Genomic DNA, 16924 nt, shown 5'->3' with positions numbered 1-16924 from the left:
TGTGGTGGCTGGACTGTCTGCGCAACGTGAGCGTACAGTACGTTTCCACAAAGATAGAGAGCTTAATTATCAAGTCACTTGCTGGCACACCACATGGGACCAGGTGCACTGCTCGACACCGTTAGATTGATTTATATATTTGTCCAGCCTTACACCAGCTGCATAGAGTGATGAGGATTTGTCAGCAGAGCTCATCAATCTAACGCCGTTGTTATCGAAAGCAGATCAGAATAATGCGACGTGGTGAAAAGTATTCGTCTCTGATCGAGTGACAAGTTGAACACTGGTCAATTTTACTTTGAAATTCAACATTTAGATTTCGAGCTAACAAGCGCGAGCGCGTTCGGGCAGTATGTTGAGGAATAAGTCATGTAGTGCAGCTACAAACGCGATGACGTCCTTTGGTCAAACAAGGAAAACAGCAATGACCGTCAACCACAGACGTAAGGGAAACTTCGGCTAAGGAATAACATCGAGTTTTGCTCTGAACTGACTGAAGTTAAGCTATTAATCGGTGCTGACTAGACATGCGATGGCCATAATGATGAGCGCATGCATTGACTCAATATGGAAGTTGGAATTCCGGCGTTGTGAAAAATTATTCGATCGGAGACATATCGTAAAATATTTTTATAACCTTGAGAAATCGCAAGATTTGAACACTCTGGAGATCAATGTATTTGCTACCAGGAAGTACATAACGAATAAGAAAGTGCAATCACACGAATTTATCTTTAATGTGGCTTTACAATGTCCATTGTGCTGCGGTATAGAATTGACTGAAATAGTTCGCAAATGGCACGTGATTGTAACCGACCATATACATTGCACCATCTATTAGTAATAAGATTTATTGAAAATGAATTAATTCAATCTTTCTCCCATCGGAAAGGTTTTGGCTGCTATAGCGAGCGTAGAGAGAATTAAACTTTATTGAGGGACCAGGCGCGCGTGCTCTTCGCCCAGAGGTGGGTGACTTCCTCATTCCAGGTAGCCATGGCTTGCAGCTGACGCTCGAGCCCTGTCCACCAACCGGAGCTGGTCCTCAGGGCTCGCGGACGTCAGCAGCGCCTCCCACTGGTCTTCCGGATTTTCGTCCACGTTCAGTTCGTCTATGGGCGGTATACTTGGGTTGTTGCGACATCCCCATACCATGTGGTACAGGGTGTTAGCAGAGGCCGGGCAGTATGTACAGTGCCTGTTAAAGTTGCCGGGGTACATTGCGTGGGAGTAGGGTACCGTGCGGGTAGGTACCCGCCTGTAGCTTCTCCAAGTCACTGCTTCCTCTCTAGTAGTAAGCCTTTTATGAGCCGCTGGATAGTGGTGTCGTGCTTCCTGTAGTGCGCGAGTAGTCGGAGTACTTTCTTGGTATTGGCTCCTCTTCGTTTTCGGAGTCCGAATAATCGCCGCGGAGTAGCCCGGTGTGTATGCTCTCGGGCTTGCGGCATGTGCGCTCGGTTCCCCGCTAAAAATATTAATTTCGTCACCCGAATTGTGGCAATAGAGATCTCGCGGACTGTACAACTTTGTGGAAATTTCAGATGCGTGTTTCAGGGGCGCGAAAGCTCTAACTGATTATATGAAAAGCTGAATTGCGAAGTGATCTTAAATCTGGCGGTTTCTTGTAGCTTATTACACGTCCCTTTTCTAAGAATGATGTCGCATTTGCAGTTCTGCTCCAATCTAATAACACCAGCACTAAAGTTATGTTTGCTGTGCCTCGTTTTCCCGAATCCAGCCGACTATTTCTGATGTGCACCATTAAGTATGTGAATAAGAAGAGGAACAATACGGAGTTGGTTAGGATGCGGAATTTAAATGTCGAAGTTTTTCACCTGTTCGCAAGAAACTCAGAACCTTTAGCGATCGTTCCGCCGAGAATCTCCGCCGCATTGTCATGAGCCCCTTTCAAACCTTATGATGACCTGTATGATGGACGCACTTATATTGCCGCGAGTCCTTATATTTCATGAGTTGAAGCTTCACCCACAAATACTGTGGAAACGAGCTGCGCAGGCCTCGCCGTGATGTGTAGGAAGCTTCGCGATTGTTTTGGAACAATCTGTTAAGATTGCGCGCCGCACGATAATGTTCCAACTTTGTCGAGAGATAACGCCGCCAACAGCGATATCCGCTGGAAAGTTCGATAGCGCCTGTATAAAAGCCGACGCGCTTGACTGCTTGTCAGTGATCGGACAGTCGACGCTCTGTTCGCCGCTATCAGCGTATTGCTGTAGTTTGACTTTCAGTTTCCCGGCCACAAGTTCGGCCAAATAAACAGTTTCATTCGGACGTGCTGACTGCTGTCTTCGTCGGACGTCACGACCACGTGACATCTGGTGGAGGTGCTTCCCCGTCCATGTACCGAACACCCCCCTCCAACCGTGAGCCAAGCCCACACCCGTCAAGGGGACTCCGGTGCCACCGCGACCAGCGATCCAGCCGCAGACAGCAAGGTCTCCCACCAGAATACGGACCTCCTACCGGACAAGCCAAAAGCCACGGCAACGAAGACAACAGGGACGATGACTGACGCAGTGCCCCCTACGGCGATCGTGATGCAGCCACCCAGGGAGCCGCCGACGTTCCGTGGTTCGCCATGTGAAGACCCGAGACTTGGCTCGAGACCTTCGCAAAGGGTCTCAACATTTAATAACTGCAACTGCGAGGACAAGCTGCGCCACGTATACTTCTACCTAGAAGACACCACGAGGGACGTGGTTCGAGAACCGAGAATCCGCCCTACAAACATGGGATCTCTTTCGGACGACGTTCCTAAGCACGTTCACGAGCGTGGTCCGCAAGGAACGGGGCCGCGGCTATGCTGGAGACTCGTGTGCGCTGCCCACGAAAATATTGCTCTACACGAAAGAGATGAATCGCCTGTTAGACACGCGACCCCAAGTATGCCCGAAGAGAAGAAAGTGAGGTTTCTCATGCGGGGTGTCAAACAGGAACTCATCGCTGGATTGATAAGGAACCCGCGAAGACGGTCGCTGAATTGCATCGGAGGCTTCCACGATCGAGAAAACGCTTGAGATGCGAACGCGGCAATACAACCGCAGCTTCTCGCTACAGCTACGCCGACTTTCAAGCCCTAGGGCCCGCCGACCTGCGTGAGACGATTCGAGCAATCTGGCAAGAGGAGTTGCGAAAAATCTGCCTCCGTCGCAACCTCAAGTAGACTCCATCGCCGACGTCGTGCGCCAGGAGATCCAGCATTCACTCGGCGCGCCTCAGCTAGCAGAGCCGCAGCCGCAAGCTATGAGCTATGCTGCTGCAGCCCGCCGTCATGCTCCTCCTCCACGCCCCCGCCAAGACGCCACACCGCCGCAGTAGCGTCGCCAGACGCCGCCGCCGCCACCGACGCCCTACCGACCACCTGTCGGCCAGCGCTACACCCCGAGGAAGACCGATGTCTGGCGTGCCCCCGACAACCGCCCGCTCTGCTACCACTGCGGAGAGGCCGGCCACACGTACCGCCGCTGCCAGTACCGACAGATGGGACTACGCGGATTCGCCATCAACGCCGCCGCGCCCGCAGCCAAGCGAACGGCCGCGCGACATCGACGACTACCTCACCGGAACACAGGTGGCAAGAACGACGACCTTCCCGCTCGCCGTCGCCCGGCCGCTACATGTCACCGCACCGCCGGCCGTACACTGGCCCAAACCGGGGCCGGTCGCCTAGCCCGTATCCGGAAAACTAAGGGCAGCAACCGATGGAGGTGCGGTTGCTGTACGACGAACTACCGAAGATCCTCCGCCGCCGACGACGACGCCGCGACGAAACCTTCAGAACACGACGCGCACCAGACAGACCCCTGACGACGAAATCTCGCGGACTGAAGAAGACCCGACGACGCAAAATGGAAGCAGCGAAACACACCGACGCAGCCGTGACCCCACGCCACGACCTAACTGCAACGCGAGACGACGAACTAGCGACCTCGACGTTCTTATCGACGGCCACAGCGTCACAGCTCTCGTCGACACCAGAGCCGACTATTCTGTCTTCAGTGGACCGTTCGCCACCAAGCTGAAGAAAGTAAAGACCGCTTGGAGTGGACCCGAAATCCGGACAGCTGGAGGCCACCTGATAACGCCGATTGGTGTCTGCACGGCGAAAGTCACCATCAATAACCGGACTTATCCTGCGAGCTTTGTAATCCTACAAAATTGCTCTAGGGATGTGATACTTGGCAATGGACTTCCTAAGTGACCACGGCGCCGTCATCGACCTGAGGTCTGAGTCGATAACGCTAACCTCAGACAAAGCGCTCCCGCCCCACGCGACGCCAGGGACCATGCACTGAACGTGATAGAAGAGCAGGTGACCGTTCCGCCGCGCTCCAGCGTCATTATTTCCGTCGGCAACGAAAAACCTGCGAACCTTGAAGGCGTCATCGAGGGCGATCAGCAACTACTCCTGAACCGTCAAATTTGCGTCGCAAGAGGTATAGCCGAACTGCGTGACGGTAAAGCAAAGGTAGTGCTGACAAACTTCAGCCACGAATATAGGCACCTCAACATTGGTACGACGGTCGCCTACATCGACGAATGTGTGGACGCCAGCAATGCTTTCGCCCTCTTCGAATGCTGCCGAACCTGCTTCAACGAATCGAGGTCCCGAACCAGATTTCGACGTCAACCGGAGCCTTCCTAAGGTCAAGCAAGACCAGCTGAAAACCCTGCTCCTGCAATACAAGGACTGCTTCTCGTCGTCATCACGAATTCGACAAAGTCCGGTGGCGAAACACCGAATTATAACGGAGGGAAAGTGCGAGGCCCCTCCGTCAGAGCCCCTACAGAGTTTCGACTCGAGAGCGCGACGCGATAAAGAAACAAGTCGACGAGATGCTACGCGACAACATCATCCAGCCGTCCAAGAGTCCGTGGGCGTCACCCGTGGTGTTAGTGAAGAAGAAGGACGGGACACTGCGCTTCTGCGTTGATTATCGGCGCCTGAACAAAATCACGAAGAAGGACGTGTACCCCCTCCCACGGATAGACGACACCCTGGATCGAATACACAACGCGACGTACTTTCGTCGATGGACCTCAAGACCGGCTATTGGCAGATTGAAGTAGACGAAAGAGACTGAGAAAAGACCGCTTTTATAACACCCGACGGACTCTTTGAATTCAAGGTGATGCCTTTCGGTCTTTGCTCGGCATCCTGCGACGTTCCAGTGCGTCATGGACACCGTGCTGGCCGGATTGAAGTGGCAGACGTGCCTTGTGTATTTGGACGACGTCGTCGTGTTTCCTCGACCTTCGACGAGCATCTCCGGCGGCTTGACGCAGTACTTCAAGCAATCAAGGCCTCTGGACTGACCCTGAAGCCAGAAAAGTGCCGATTCGCGTACAACGAGCTCTTGTTTCTGGGTCATGTGATCAGCAAGTCTGGAGTGTGCCCAGACCCGCGGAAAACAGCTGCCATCGCCGACTTCGCGCCTCCCACCGACAAGAAGACCGTGCGCCGATTTCTCGGCTTATGCGCTAATTACAGACGCTTCGTCAAAAACTTTCACGCATCGCCGAACCACTGACGCGTCTTACGAAGACTAACGTGGAATTCAGGTGGGAAACGGAGCAAGTGCAAGCATTTGAGGAACTTAAACGACGCCTGCAGACGCCACCCATACTCGCGCATTTCGACGATTACGCCGATACGGAAATACACACCGACGCAAGCAGCGTAGGACTCGGTGCCGTCCTTGTGCAAAAGACTGACGGGCTTGAAAGGGTAATCAGCTATGCTAGCCGGTCACTAACCAAGGCATAAGCCAACTATTCCACAACAGAAAGGGAATGCCTTGCCATCATCTGGGCTACGTCAAAGTTTCGCCCCTACCTCTATGGCAGGCCCTTCAAAGTTGTCAGTGACCATCACGCCTTATGTTGGCTAGCTAACTTGAAGGACCCTTCAGGTCGTTTCGCACGATGGAGTCTGAGGCTTCAAGAATTCGACATTACCGTCGTGTACAAGTCCGGACGAAAACACTCTGACGCCGACTGCCTCTCTCGTGCCCCCGTCGACGCGCCGCCGCAAGACGACGATGATGACTGCTTCCTCGGAACTATAAGTGCCGACGACTTCGCCGAAAGGCAACGAGCCGACGCGGAACTGGGGGGCCTTATGGAGTACCTGGAGTGCTAGACCGCCATTGTTCCAAAGGTATTCAAGCGAGGACTGCCGTCGTTTTTCTTACGGAACGGCGTTCTCCTGAAAAAGAACTTCTCGCCACTTCGAACGGACTACCTTCTTGTCGTGCCCTCATCATTGCGACGAGAAGTCCTCCAGGCCCTACACGACGACCCGACGGCTGGACACCTCGGTGTTTCGCGCACGCTCGCCAGAATACAGGAAAAATACTACTGGCCACGCCTTGTTGCCGACGTCGCCCACTACGTCAAGACTTGCCGAGATTGCCAGCGACGGAAGACACCGCCGACTAAGCCAGCGGGACTTCTGCAGCCAATCGAACCACCTCACCGGCCGTTCCAGCAAATCGGGATGGACCTACTGGGGCCGTTCCCGACCGGCAACAAGTGGATCGTCGTAGCGACTGACTACCTCACCCGCTACGCCGAGACAAAGGCCTTGCCCAAAGGCAGTGCCGCCGAGGTAGCCAAGTTCTTCGTGGAGAACATCGTCTTGCGTCATGGCGCCCCAGAGGTCCTGATCACAGAGAGAGGTACCGCCTTTACTGCGGACCTAACTCAGGCGATCTTGAAGTACAGCGAGACGAGCCACCGCCGCACCACCGCCGCACCACCGCCTACCACCCGCAGACCAATGGCCTCACCGAGCGTCTAAATAAGACCATCGCCGACATGCTCGCCATGTACGTCGACGTTGAGCACAAGACGTGGGACGCCGTCCTTCCGTACGTGACCTTCGCTTACAACACGGCCGTCCAAGAAACGGCGCAGATGACGCCGTACAAGTTGGTCTATGGAAGGAGCCCGGCGACGACGCTCGACGCCATGCTACCCAACGTCACCGACGAAGAAAATGTCGACGCCGCCGCTTACTTACAACGTGCCGAAGAAGCTCGACAGCTGGCCCGCCTGCGCATCAAGACCCAGCAGCACACCGACAGCCGTCGCTACAATCTTCGACGACGCTTCGTCGAGTACCAGCCCGGCGACCGTGTCTGGGTCTGGACGCCCATACGACGACGCGGACTGAGCGAGAAGCTTCTTCGACGATACTTCGGACCGTACAGGGTACTTCGACGTCTCGGCGCACTCGACTACAAGGTTGTCCCCGACGGCATCACGAACTCTCAGAGGCGCCGAGCTCGACCCGAGGTCGTGCATGTGATGCGCCTTAAACCATACTATGCTCGTTAGCGCACCTGAGGACTCTAATGTTTGCTTTCTTTATTAGTTTTCTTTAGTATTGCATGTATTCATGTTCTGTTCTTTAAGCATCGGGACGATGCTTTTTCAGAGGGGGGGGCATTGCCGCGAGTCTTATATTTCATGAGTTGAAGCTTCACCCTCAAATACTGTGGGAAACGCGCTGCGCAGGCCTCGCCGTCATGTGTAGGAAGCTTCGCGATTGTTTTGGAACAATCTGTTAAGATTGCGCGCCGCACGAGAATGTTCCAGCTTTGTCGAGAGATAACGCCGCCAACAGCGATATCGCTGGAAAGTTTGATATCAAACTTATAGCGCCTGTATAAAAGCCGACGCGCTTGACTGCTTGTCAGTTGATCGACGGTCGACGCTCTGTTCGCCGCTATCAGCGTATTGCTGTAGTTTGACTTTCAGTTTCCCAGCCACAAGTTCAGCCAAATAAACAGTTTCATCTCGGACGTGCTGACTGCTGTCTTCGTCGAGGTCACGACCACGTGACAATATGCTCAATGTACAGTGGTACGACATGAGTGCTTTTCAAGTGTACTGAGCGTTTACGGTTTCTGCTCGAAGCTCAAGAAAATGTCCGCCTTTGCATGCATTACACGCAAAGCATTTGGTTGAACAACATGAATGAATGGGAATAAATGCGAGTACCGAACAGAAATTTAATTTTGATCGTGATACTATGGCGCGCTAGGCTGTATTAAAATATCGACGATTTTGAACTGTCCACCGAAAATTGTGATCCCCGCCTTTTCTATGAGCTTGGGTGGAACAGCTCGGTACTTCTGGAACGCTAGCACTGCTCACGCTTTAGCACGGTCGTGAATGTAAATATATGACTGATCTGATCGAGCCGCATGACAGAGGGAGGACATCAGATATAATGGTTACACATAGAAGTGTGCGAATATTAAACATTTGGAATATAGAATCGAATATCGTCATACTTGATTAGGTCTTAGGATGCGTTAATACGAATATTTAAAAGTATCATCTATGTCTAAATAAACACAAAGTTAGCGTAAAATGCGATAATTTCTACGGTCATAAGCTATACGTCGCTTGCAGAGCCAGAATTCGATAGTCCGCACACTCTGAAGAGTTTTAAAATTTCTACCTGATGCTCAGTTTATGGTTTTCATGTTAATTTATTTTAATGTTAGGGTGCCAACGCTATTTTGTGTTAACAATAAAAACGGTTCAATTCAAATTCGATTCGCTTCTTGGACGCATTAGCGCTGCCCTAGAATGTTTAGGCATGTGCGTCAGTGGAAATTTCGCGCGCCTTTTTCTTTCTCACCAGAGAGCTGATATAAGCAACACGTGCGTTCCCCGAAAAAAAAAAAGTGGTGAGATAGGATCTTGCGGTTTTTGCTTTGGAGAGAGAGCACGCGCGAAAGCACACACAACATGCATCACATCCCTCTCCCAGAAAGAATGACAAGTCCTGAAAGGAGGAACGGAATGTGCGAGGGAGGCGGGGCGTGCAAGCGGAGCGCCGGACCCCTGACCTCTCGCGTTTTTTTTTCTTTGTCACAGCGCTGGGGAGGGGAGCAAGCTCTGTGGCCAGCGTGAGTTCCCCTTCCCGCCAAAATCGTCGCTCTTTCGAGCGAGGACGTGCTGAAACACTGCACAGAGACGGGCAAGCACTCAGAAGCATTTCGTTTGCCTTGATCCTGGAGGCGCGCGGCCGTCTCCCGCTGCCGAGGAGGGAACGCCGCTGTGGCGCCGAGCGGACGCATGTCACGTTGGCTCTGCGCATTTCGTAGTTTTTGACCCGGACCACCCTCTTTTCGTCGCCGACAATCTGTTGTACATTCAAGTGCTCAACAGAGGGACCACCCGGACCCAACTTTCTAGTCGGTAGGACAATTTTTTCGCCCATTTCCGACTTGTAAAGTGACGAAGTGAGCGCTGGCTCGCTAAGCCTAACGGCAGACCAAACTCGCCTCGGCGAGTGACGGGCTGCCAGGCCTCGCGGCGGGGCCCCCAACCCCATGATGGATCCCACTCAGCACTCAACGAGTACTTGCACGAACCACGGTACGGACTCGCGACCGGACGACGACCAGTTCAACTCCGCCCTTCCGGCCGACCCCTCTGACCTCGACGAACTTACATCGGTGAGCGATGAGGACGACCGTGGAACAACTCAACCACCTCAGGAATCCGAGGGACCCGCTGATGACCAGGATCCAAACTGGAAATTGGCGTTGTCTCGTCGCTCCCGACAGAAGCAAAACAGACGCGAACGCGAGCGGGCAGCAACGCAGCAGCAGGCCGGGCAAGCTGCGGCCCCGAACGCCACCGGGAACGCTTCAACAGGGCATCACTCCGTTAACCCGTCTGCCGCGGTAGCGGCGGCGTCTCCGACGACAACAGTCACCACAGCGTCGCGTCAGCTGCGACGAAAGCTGCCGCCGCTGCCTCGAAGCGACCTTAAAATTGTGCTACGACCGAAGAAAGGCCTTGCCATCAAAGAATACTCCACGCACCAAATCTCTCGTGCCATAGTGGCAGCCTGTACACCCCACCCTCAATGCACGGGCAACGACTTCATTGTACGGATTCGACCCGGATCCAACATCATCATCGTAAGCACACCGCACGAAGAGACAGCGCGGGTACTTCGCCGAGTGAACACCCTCACCCTGGGTGGCAAGAACTACGATTTCAACGCATATGTGGCTGCCCCGAAAGGCACCTTGCGTGGTGTTATCCACGGCATCGATCCAGGAACACCACCAGAAGAGCTCTTAGCAAACCTACGGGTACGCACGCAGGGCGTCAAGGTGCATAGTGCCCGAAGCTAGGAGACACTAACACAGCAGTCGTCACCTTCGACGGCAGCATGATCCCCCGATACGTGCTCTATTACGGGGGTGAGGTGGCGTGCCATCCTTACAAAGCTACCCGACAAGTCTGGAAGGTCTGTCTGCAACAGGGACACAGATCAGACGTGTGCCCTAACCCAACAGCTCCTGTGTGCCGCAGTTGCGGTCTTCTCAACCCACCGACGGACCATCCCTGCGCCCCTCAGTGCCAGATATGTGGGGAGGGACACCTCACAGGCGCTAAGGAGTGTCGACAACGGCTGAAGACGATTCGCCAACATCCACCACCCCACCAGACCAAAGCCCCGGCAACGTACAGTGAACGCGGTCGTAAGCCACAACGCCGCCCTCGATGGTTCAGCTCGGAGAGGGACGCGTCACGCGGCGGATCCAGATCTGGGTCTCGATCCAGATCCAGGTCCAGATCCTTCCCGCCCCTTCCCCCGGCGGACTTGGACCACGACCAAACCCAGGGCAGCCCCCGGAACCACCAGGACACCGAGCAACAACAGCAGCAGCAGCAGCACCAGCAACAGCAGCCACATAGCGCCAAAGGCACCAAGATGAAGAATCCTAACGCACGTCCCGCGGGGGATGGCACTAAGGTGAGCTGGCTGGCAGAAGGTTCGGCTCCCGCGGCTCCGCACTCGCTAAACCAACCCCACCCGCACTTGTTTGACAGCCTAGCTCGCGAAAATCAGGCACTAAAACGCGAATTACAAACCCTACGAGCCACACATGCTAGGGAACTGGCAGAGTTAAGAGCCCTCATCACGGGGCTTCGCACCTCACACCCCGCCCCGACCTCCACGAACTCCCCTGCCCCCGTAGCCCCGCAATCCTCCAATGACTCTCCGGTCACCCTTTCAACGCTTCAGAGCATGATGAGGGATCTAACACAGCAGATTACGCACCAGCTTACGCAGCAGCTTAACCAAACCCTCTTGCACCAGACCACACAACTAAGTGCTCGTCTCGACACCATTGAAAATTGAATTGACGCACGAATCAGCGAACAAAGCAGCATCGCGCGGAAAAAGCGAGCCACCACTGGCACCACACGTGCCGCCACACAACCACTCTTAGACCCCGGTGTCTTAACGCTGGCTTCCCAAATCACTCACTCCACCTCTCAGAAATAGTATGGGCAGCGCACCTTTTCCATTTCAAAAATCCTTAGAAATTTGGCAATGGAACTGCCGCGGCTACCGTCGTAAACGGGGCCTTTTACAACAATTTATTCAGAAGCAACTGGTGCCGCCGGATATCATCGCACTTCAGGAGACAGGGACACTCCCTGCACTAGCCGGATACGAGGTCTTTGTGGGTCCGGAGGATGGAAAGGTGGCCATCCTAGTTAAGAAGGCCATAACGGTCATTGGTCACGACACCATACCTGACACTAATGTTGACCATGTAATTATTGAGCTGATCCTGCAAGTAAAAAAATTACACCATCTCCCGCTAAAGGGGACCATGAGGCGATGCGAAGCCGGAGCACTTGCACGATCGCGTTCCGTTGGCGTTCGTTGGGCATGCTACCGACCTCGCGTCGTGGAACGCGAGGAGGGACGCTACGCGCGTCGTATCTTCCATCTAGCCTGGCCGTTAATTCTCACAGGGCGAGCGGGGAACGCGGTCGACAGGCGGGCGAGAGGGGGGCAGCGTAGGAGAGGAGGGAGAAGGGGAGGGGACGCGCATGCGCTCGAGCTCATCGCGGCGTTGCGCAGGAGAGAATTTCGGCATGTCTAGCCCGCGTTTCAGAGGAAGAGTGGAAAGGGGGAGGGAAGGGGAGAGGGAAAGTGGAGAGGGAAAGTTGAGAGGGGTATGGGAGAGGGAAAGTGGAGAGGGGAGGGGGAAAGTGGAGAGGGGAAGGGAGAGGGTGAGTGGACAGGAGGTGTGTGGAGGGGGTATGCGCATGCGCAGTAAGGGTGGTCACGCCGCACACCACCACCACCACCACCGGATTGAGCTCCGCCTTAAGATACTTCGCATCTAAAAGCAGATGAAGAAGAACAGCTTAATCGTGCTCAATGTTTATAGCCCGCCTCGGCAATCGGACGCGGATCTACGGAAACTCATTCGTGGAGCATGCCGTATCGCACAAGGCAAAGAAATCATCATACTAGGTGACTTTAACGCACACCATGATCGGTGGGGCTACCGCAAAAGAGATGCCAAGGGGAGACAGTTAGACACAGCTATAGACGACTTTCAACTTGTCTTGCTTAACGATCCAGCTGCACCCACACGACTGGGCAACAGTGTATGCCAAGACACCAGTCCCGACCTTACCCTAGTTCGGGGCAACGCGACGTACACATGGGAAAATATGCAAGAGACTTTGGGCAGTGACCATTGCATCGTCCGAATCCAACTCACGGAGTGCGCCAAAAGCCGCCCCATTGGGCAAGCAAAGATCACTGACTGGGATGCTTTCCGTAAAGAAAGCACGTTGGCTCTCGATCATCTTTCAGATCTTGGTGATTGGACTGCTCAGTTAAGAAAACTGAGGGACAAATGCACCATGAACATAGCCAGAACATTAAAGAACCCAGAAGTTGACGGCCATCTACTCCACCTCTGGGAAGCACGTCGCAGCCTCATCAAGAGGTGGAAAACGCAGAAGCACAATCGCAAATTAAAGCTTAGAATTGCCGCCCTAACAACTCAGGCGGAACTATATGCGGTGCAGCTAACCCGCCTTAATTGGGCTCAATTCAGCGACAGCCTTCAAAAGTCCCTGGGGACGGCCCGCACTTGGAATATCTTAAAGAAAACAACTAAAGCAATAACACGACTAATCCACACCTACCCAGGTACTGAAGATCAACTTTTGGAGCAGGTCCGACGCAAGTGCTTTGGCACCACTAATCCTCCTCCCTATCAGGGCACGTATCAAGGGGAGCCAAACCAATACCTGGACCGCCCAATAACGTTTGACGAGGTCTATGCCGCAATCCGCAGCAGCACTCGTAATACAGCCTCCGGTGCCGATGATGTCCACTACAGCCTCATACGAAATCTCAGCGATGCAGCTGTGCATGATCTCACGACCTTCCTCAACGCACACTGGGAGCAGGGTACAGTCCTGCCCGAATGGAAACACGCCAAGATAATTTTGATTCCAAAACCAGGCAAGGCGATTCAGATCGAGAACCTTCGACCCATCTCTCTGACCTCCTGCCTTGGCAAACTTTATGAGAGAGTGATTACCACCCGTCTCCAGAACTACCTAGAAGACCACTCACTCCTTCCTAATACCATGTTTGGCTTCCGGGCTCGCTTATCAACTCAAGATGTGCTCCTTCAAATTAAAGAGGAACTCCTCGAGAGAGTGCCCCAGCACGGAGCCCACATCCTCCTGGCCCTGGACATTAAAGGCGCTTTTGACAATGTCAGTCATCGAGCTATACTAGACTCACTCGCTGCCCTCAATTGCGGCCACCGAACCTATGAATACGTCAAGACGTTCCTTACAAATCGCACTGCGACGATAGGGCTGGGCACACTTCGATCTGCCACACTGTCTGTTCCTAACAAGGGAACCCCGCAGGGGTCTGTAATATCCCCGCTGCTTTTCAATGTAGCAATGATAGGCCTCGCGCGGAAACTACAAATTGAGGGAGTTCACCATGCGCTTTATGCGGATGATATTACGCTATGGGCCACACAGGGTTCCCTCGGAGAAAAAGAGACTCATCTGCAACAAGCGGCTACCTGCGTTGAGGATTACGTGCGTAATTGTGGCCTCGCCTGCTCCACAGAGAAGTCGGAGCTTCTCCGCATCTGGCATTCGAAAAAAAATAAACCCAACCTCCAAGATCCCAGCCATCGGCTACGCATTATGCTGGCCGGGCAAGAAATACCGGAAAAAAACTATTGTACGCATCCTGGGCATGTGGATACAGTCGAACCATCAGAGCAGCCACACTCTCAGCACCCTTCGCACCACCACTCTACAGGTCTCTCATATGATTGCGCGAGTGACCACTCGTCGCCACGGTATGCGAGAAGAGGATACACTAAAACTCGTCCGCAACCTCGTTGTCAGCAGAGTGACCTACAGCCTTCCTTATCAGCGTCTCACTAAAACGGAGGTAGACCAGATAGACGCTATGTTACGACGGGCTTACAAGGCAGCCCTTAAGCGCCCTCTAGGAACCTCTAACAACAAACTTTTAAGTCTCGGCGTTCACAACACATTTGAAGAGTTACGGGAAGCTCAACTGGCCACCCAACTCTCCCGGCTCGCGCAGACTTCTACCGGCAGGGACCTACTGCGGCGCCTTGGGCATATGGGCCTCCTTCGAGATATCGCTAAACAACAGCCTATTCCATCAAACCTCCAAGCAACCTACAATGTTGCCCCCATACCCCGTAATATGGATCCTCAACTTCATCATGGCAGGCGGGAGGCCCGAGTCGAGGCTCTACGGAAACAACACTTAAATAAGACGAGCGCAAGATATGTAGATGCAGCGCTCTGCACTGGTAATCGCAATAAGGCTGTAGCCACGGTGGTCGACCATCGTCTTCGCGAAATCACCAGTGCATCAATCCGCTGCTCTTCCATTACGGAGGCTGAAGAAATGGCCATCGCTTTGGCCATTGCCACCGGCAACCACCAAAGGCGGTCACTAGATATCCTCACGGACTCTCAAGTGGCCTGTAGAAATTTCTTGAATGGGCGAGTCGGTCAAGCAGCGATTAGCATTCTCCGTGGTGCACCAGATCCCAACGACACTCTTGACACACGAAACCCCATCATTCGGCACAGGATATGGACGCCTGGTCACATGGGGCTGGAGGGGAACCAGGAGGCAGACAGGGTGGTTCGAGGGTACACAACAGACCGAGCACCTCATGACCCGGCCTCCGAGGAGCCTATCCCGGTCCCGTGTGAGTATGCGGCCATCCCAAATCACTACAAGGGACTCAGACGTATCTACTCCCTCCCCCATAAGAAGCTCACAAAGGAGGAAGCTACCAGCTGGCGCTTCATCCAGACCGGAACGTATCCGAACTTACATTTTCTCAACAAAATGCACCCAACAGAATACCCTGTGCGCTGCCCATGGTGCTCTGAGAAACCCACATTAATACACATTACATGGACTTGCCGGGCCATTCCCGGCCTGCCCCCCATTGACCAAGCTAGTGTGGAGCGGTGGGAGGAGTTGCTGGCTAGCGATAACCTTGATGATCAGATCAGTTTGATCACGCAGGGCGGCAACTGCCTGTGGCGTCCTGGACTGAGGGCAGCCAGCACTGCTAGATGGTACTTGCGGACCAAGCATCACAAACCCCTTTCTGTTAATAAATGTTTTTCCTCCTCCTCCTCCTCCCGCTGCCGAGGATTTGACGCGAACTCGTGGCATTCTATTTCTTCGGTGTATCGCATGGTGAGTTTTGTCTAGCGACAAAATCAAATTTTATTTGCACAATCGATGCGTCAATCTGGTCGTCTCTTCTAGCTGGCAGATCAGAAATGTTCAGGCGAACGGCGGTTATATTTGTCCGTGGACCCAAGACTTCGTTGACGGGCAAATATGTAAGATTTTCTTGTTTTTTATTTCTGGCATCTTATTGTAAGACCGTGACCTATTTTGCCGTTTTCTCTAGGGAACGCTGCAACAAGGACTGGTGTGGATAGCGTGTTGCGCTGGTCTCGCCAACTGAAAAAAATTCTGGTAAGACGCATGCTTGGTTACAAAAGTCTCACGCAATCGCTTTTCACATTGAATTTGGTCGCAGGTGTGCTGTAAATGCCGACTGCACAATATGTGACTGGCCCGCGGCCGCTTTGAAGGTAAGATTGTGTTCTCATTAATCTATTTGTTGTACCATTTGTTTTCCAGTGCCATTACGACCCAATTAACAGCGAAAATCTCGATCCATCCTGTGCCCACATATTTTCTAGTTTGTGCGCTGTGGAGCTTGAAGCACTTCTCAGAATTTCAGCACACTCGCATTTATTGTAAGCGCAGTGTTTTTCTTATTTGTGCAGCGACAAAATTATTTTGTTTAGTTGTGTGAATAGAGTTTCTAGACGCGACATGACTGTGCAACTGGTCAAGTAAATAGTCTACCTTTCTCACAGTATTATTCATTTTTCTTTCTTTCAGTCTTTCCCGACAGAAGAACAATGCAAGTCTCACATCTCGATGAGGGTGGCGATTTACCGTCTCACATCTCGACGGTAAAACGTCGCATCTGCGTACGTGTTCAGGGCCAAGAGCACGAGAACTGGCCGAAAGAAGGGAGCCGATCCAACAAGAATGCCGTCCGTCTTATATATATGTCAGCGCTATCATGCAGCGATCACATGGACTGTATGGTTGCGTTGCACAAGGGCTGATGCAAACGCTCCGTGCGAACAATGTTGCATGTAAAATTAGTGCGCCTATACAATTGCAAAATAAACATCTAAAGAGAGAACATTTATATTCACGCGTCTTTCTTTTATTGTGTGTTACGTATTAACACGTTAATTAGTGCAGACCGTTAGAGGCGTTTAATTCCATCTTACATGCCCTACTGAAAAATACCTATATGGTTTCATACAGGATCCGTATGGTTTTATACAGGACTTACAGGACTAAATATAGGAATTGTATAGGACCGTGTGGGGGTATATAGGATCCAAACAGGATCCAAATGGGACCTAAACAGGACCCATATGGCGGTATATAGGACGCAAGTAGGACCTC

At 52.9% G+C, this 16924-nt stretch overlaps 1 long non-coding RNA gene across 1 annotated transcript; it reads left to right on the top strand.

The window, feature by feature from the left end:
- The first annotated feature begins 15555 nt into the window (after nt 1-15555).
- On the top strand, nt 15556-16646 carry LOC125758505 (uncharacterized). Its single transcript, XR_007416140.1, has 4 exons — nt 15556-15585; nt 15689-15765; nt 15837-16023; nt 16340-16646. It is a non-coding gene; the product is annotated as an uncharacterized LOC125758505 (long non-coding RNA).
- Nucleotides 16647-16924: the final 278 nt, after the last annotated feature.

This window comes from Rhipicephalus sanguineus, chromosome 5, assembly GCF_013339695.2.
Source record: "Rhipicephalus sanguineus isolate Rsan-2018 chromosome 5, BIME_Rsan_1.4, whole genome shotgun sequence".
NCBI classification, from domain to species: Eukaryota; Metazoa; Arthropoda; class Arachnida; order Ixodida; family Ixodidae; genus Rhipicephalus; species Rhipicephalus sanguineus.
Note: the sequence above shows the minus strand (reverse complement) of the source record. Positions and strands in the feature narration are given on the sequence as shown.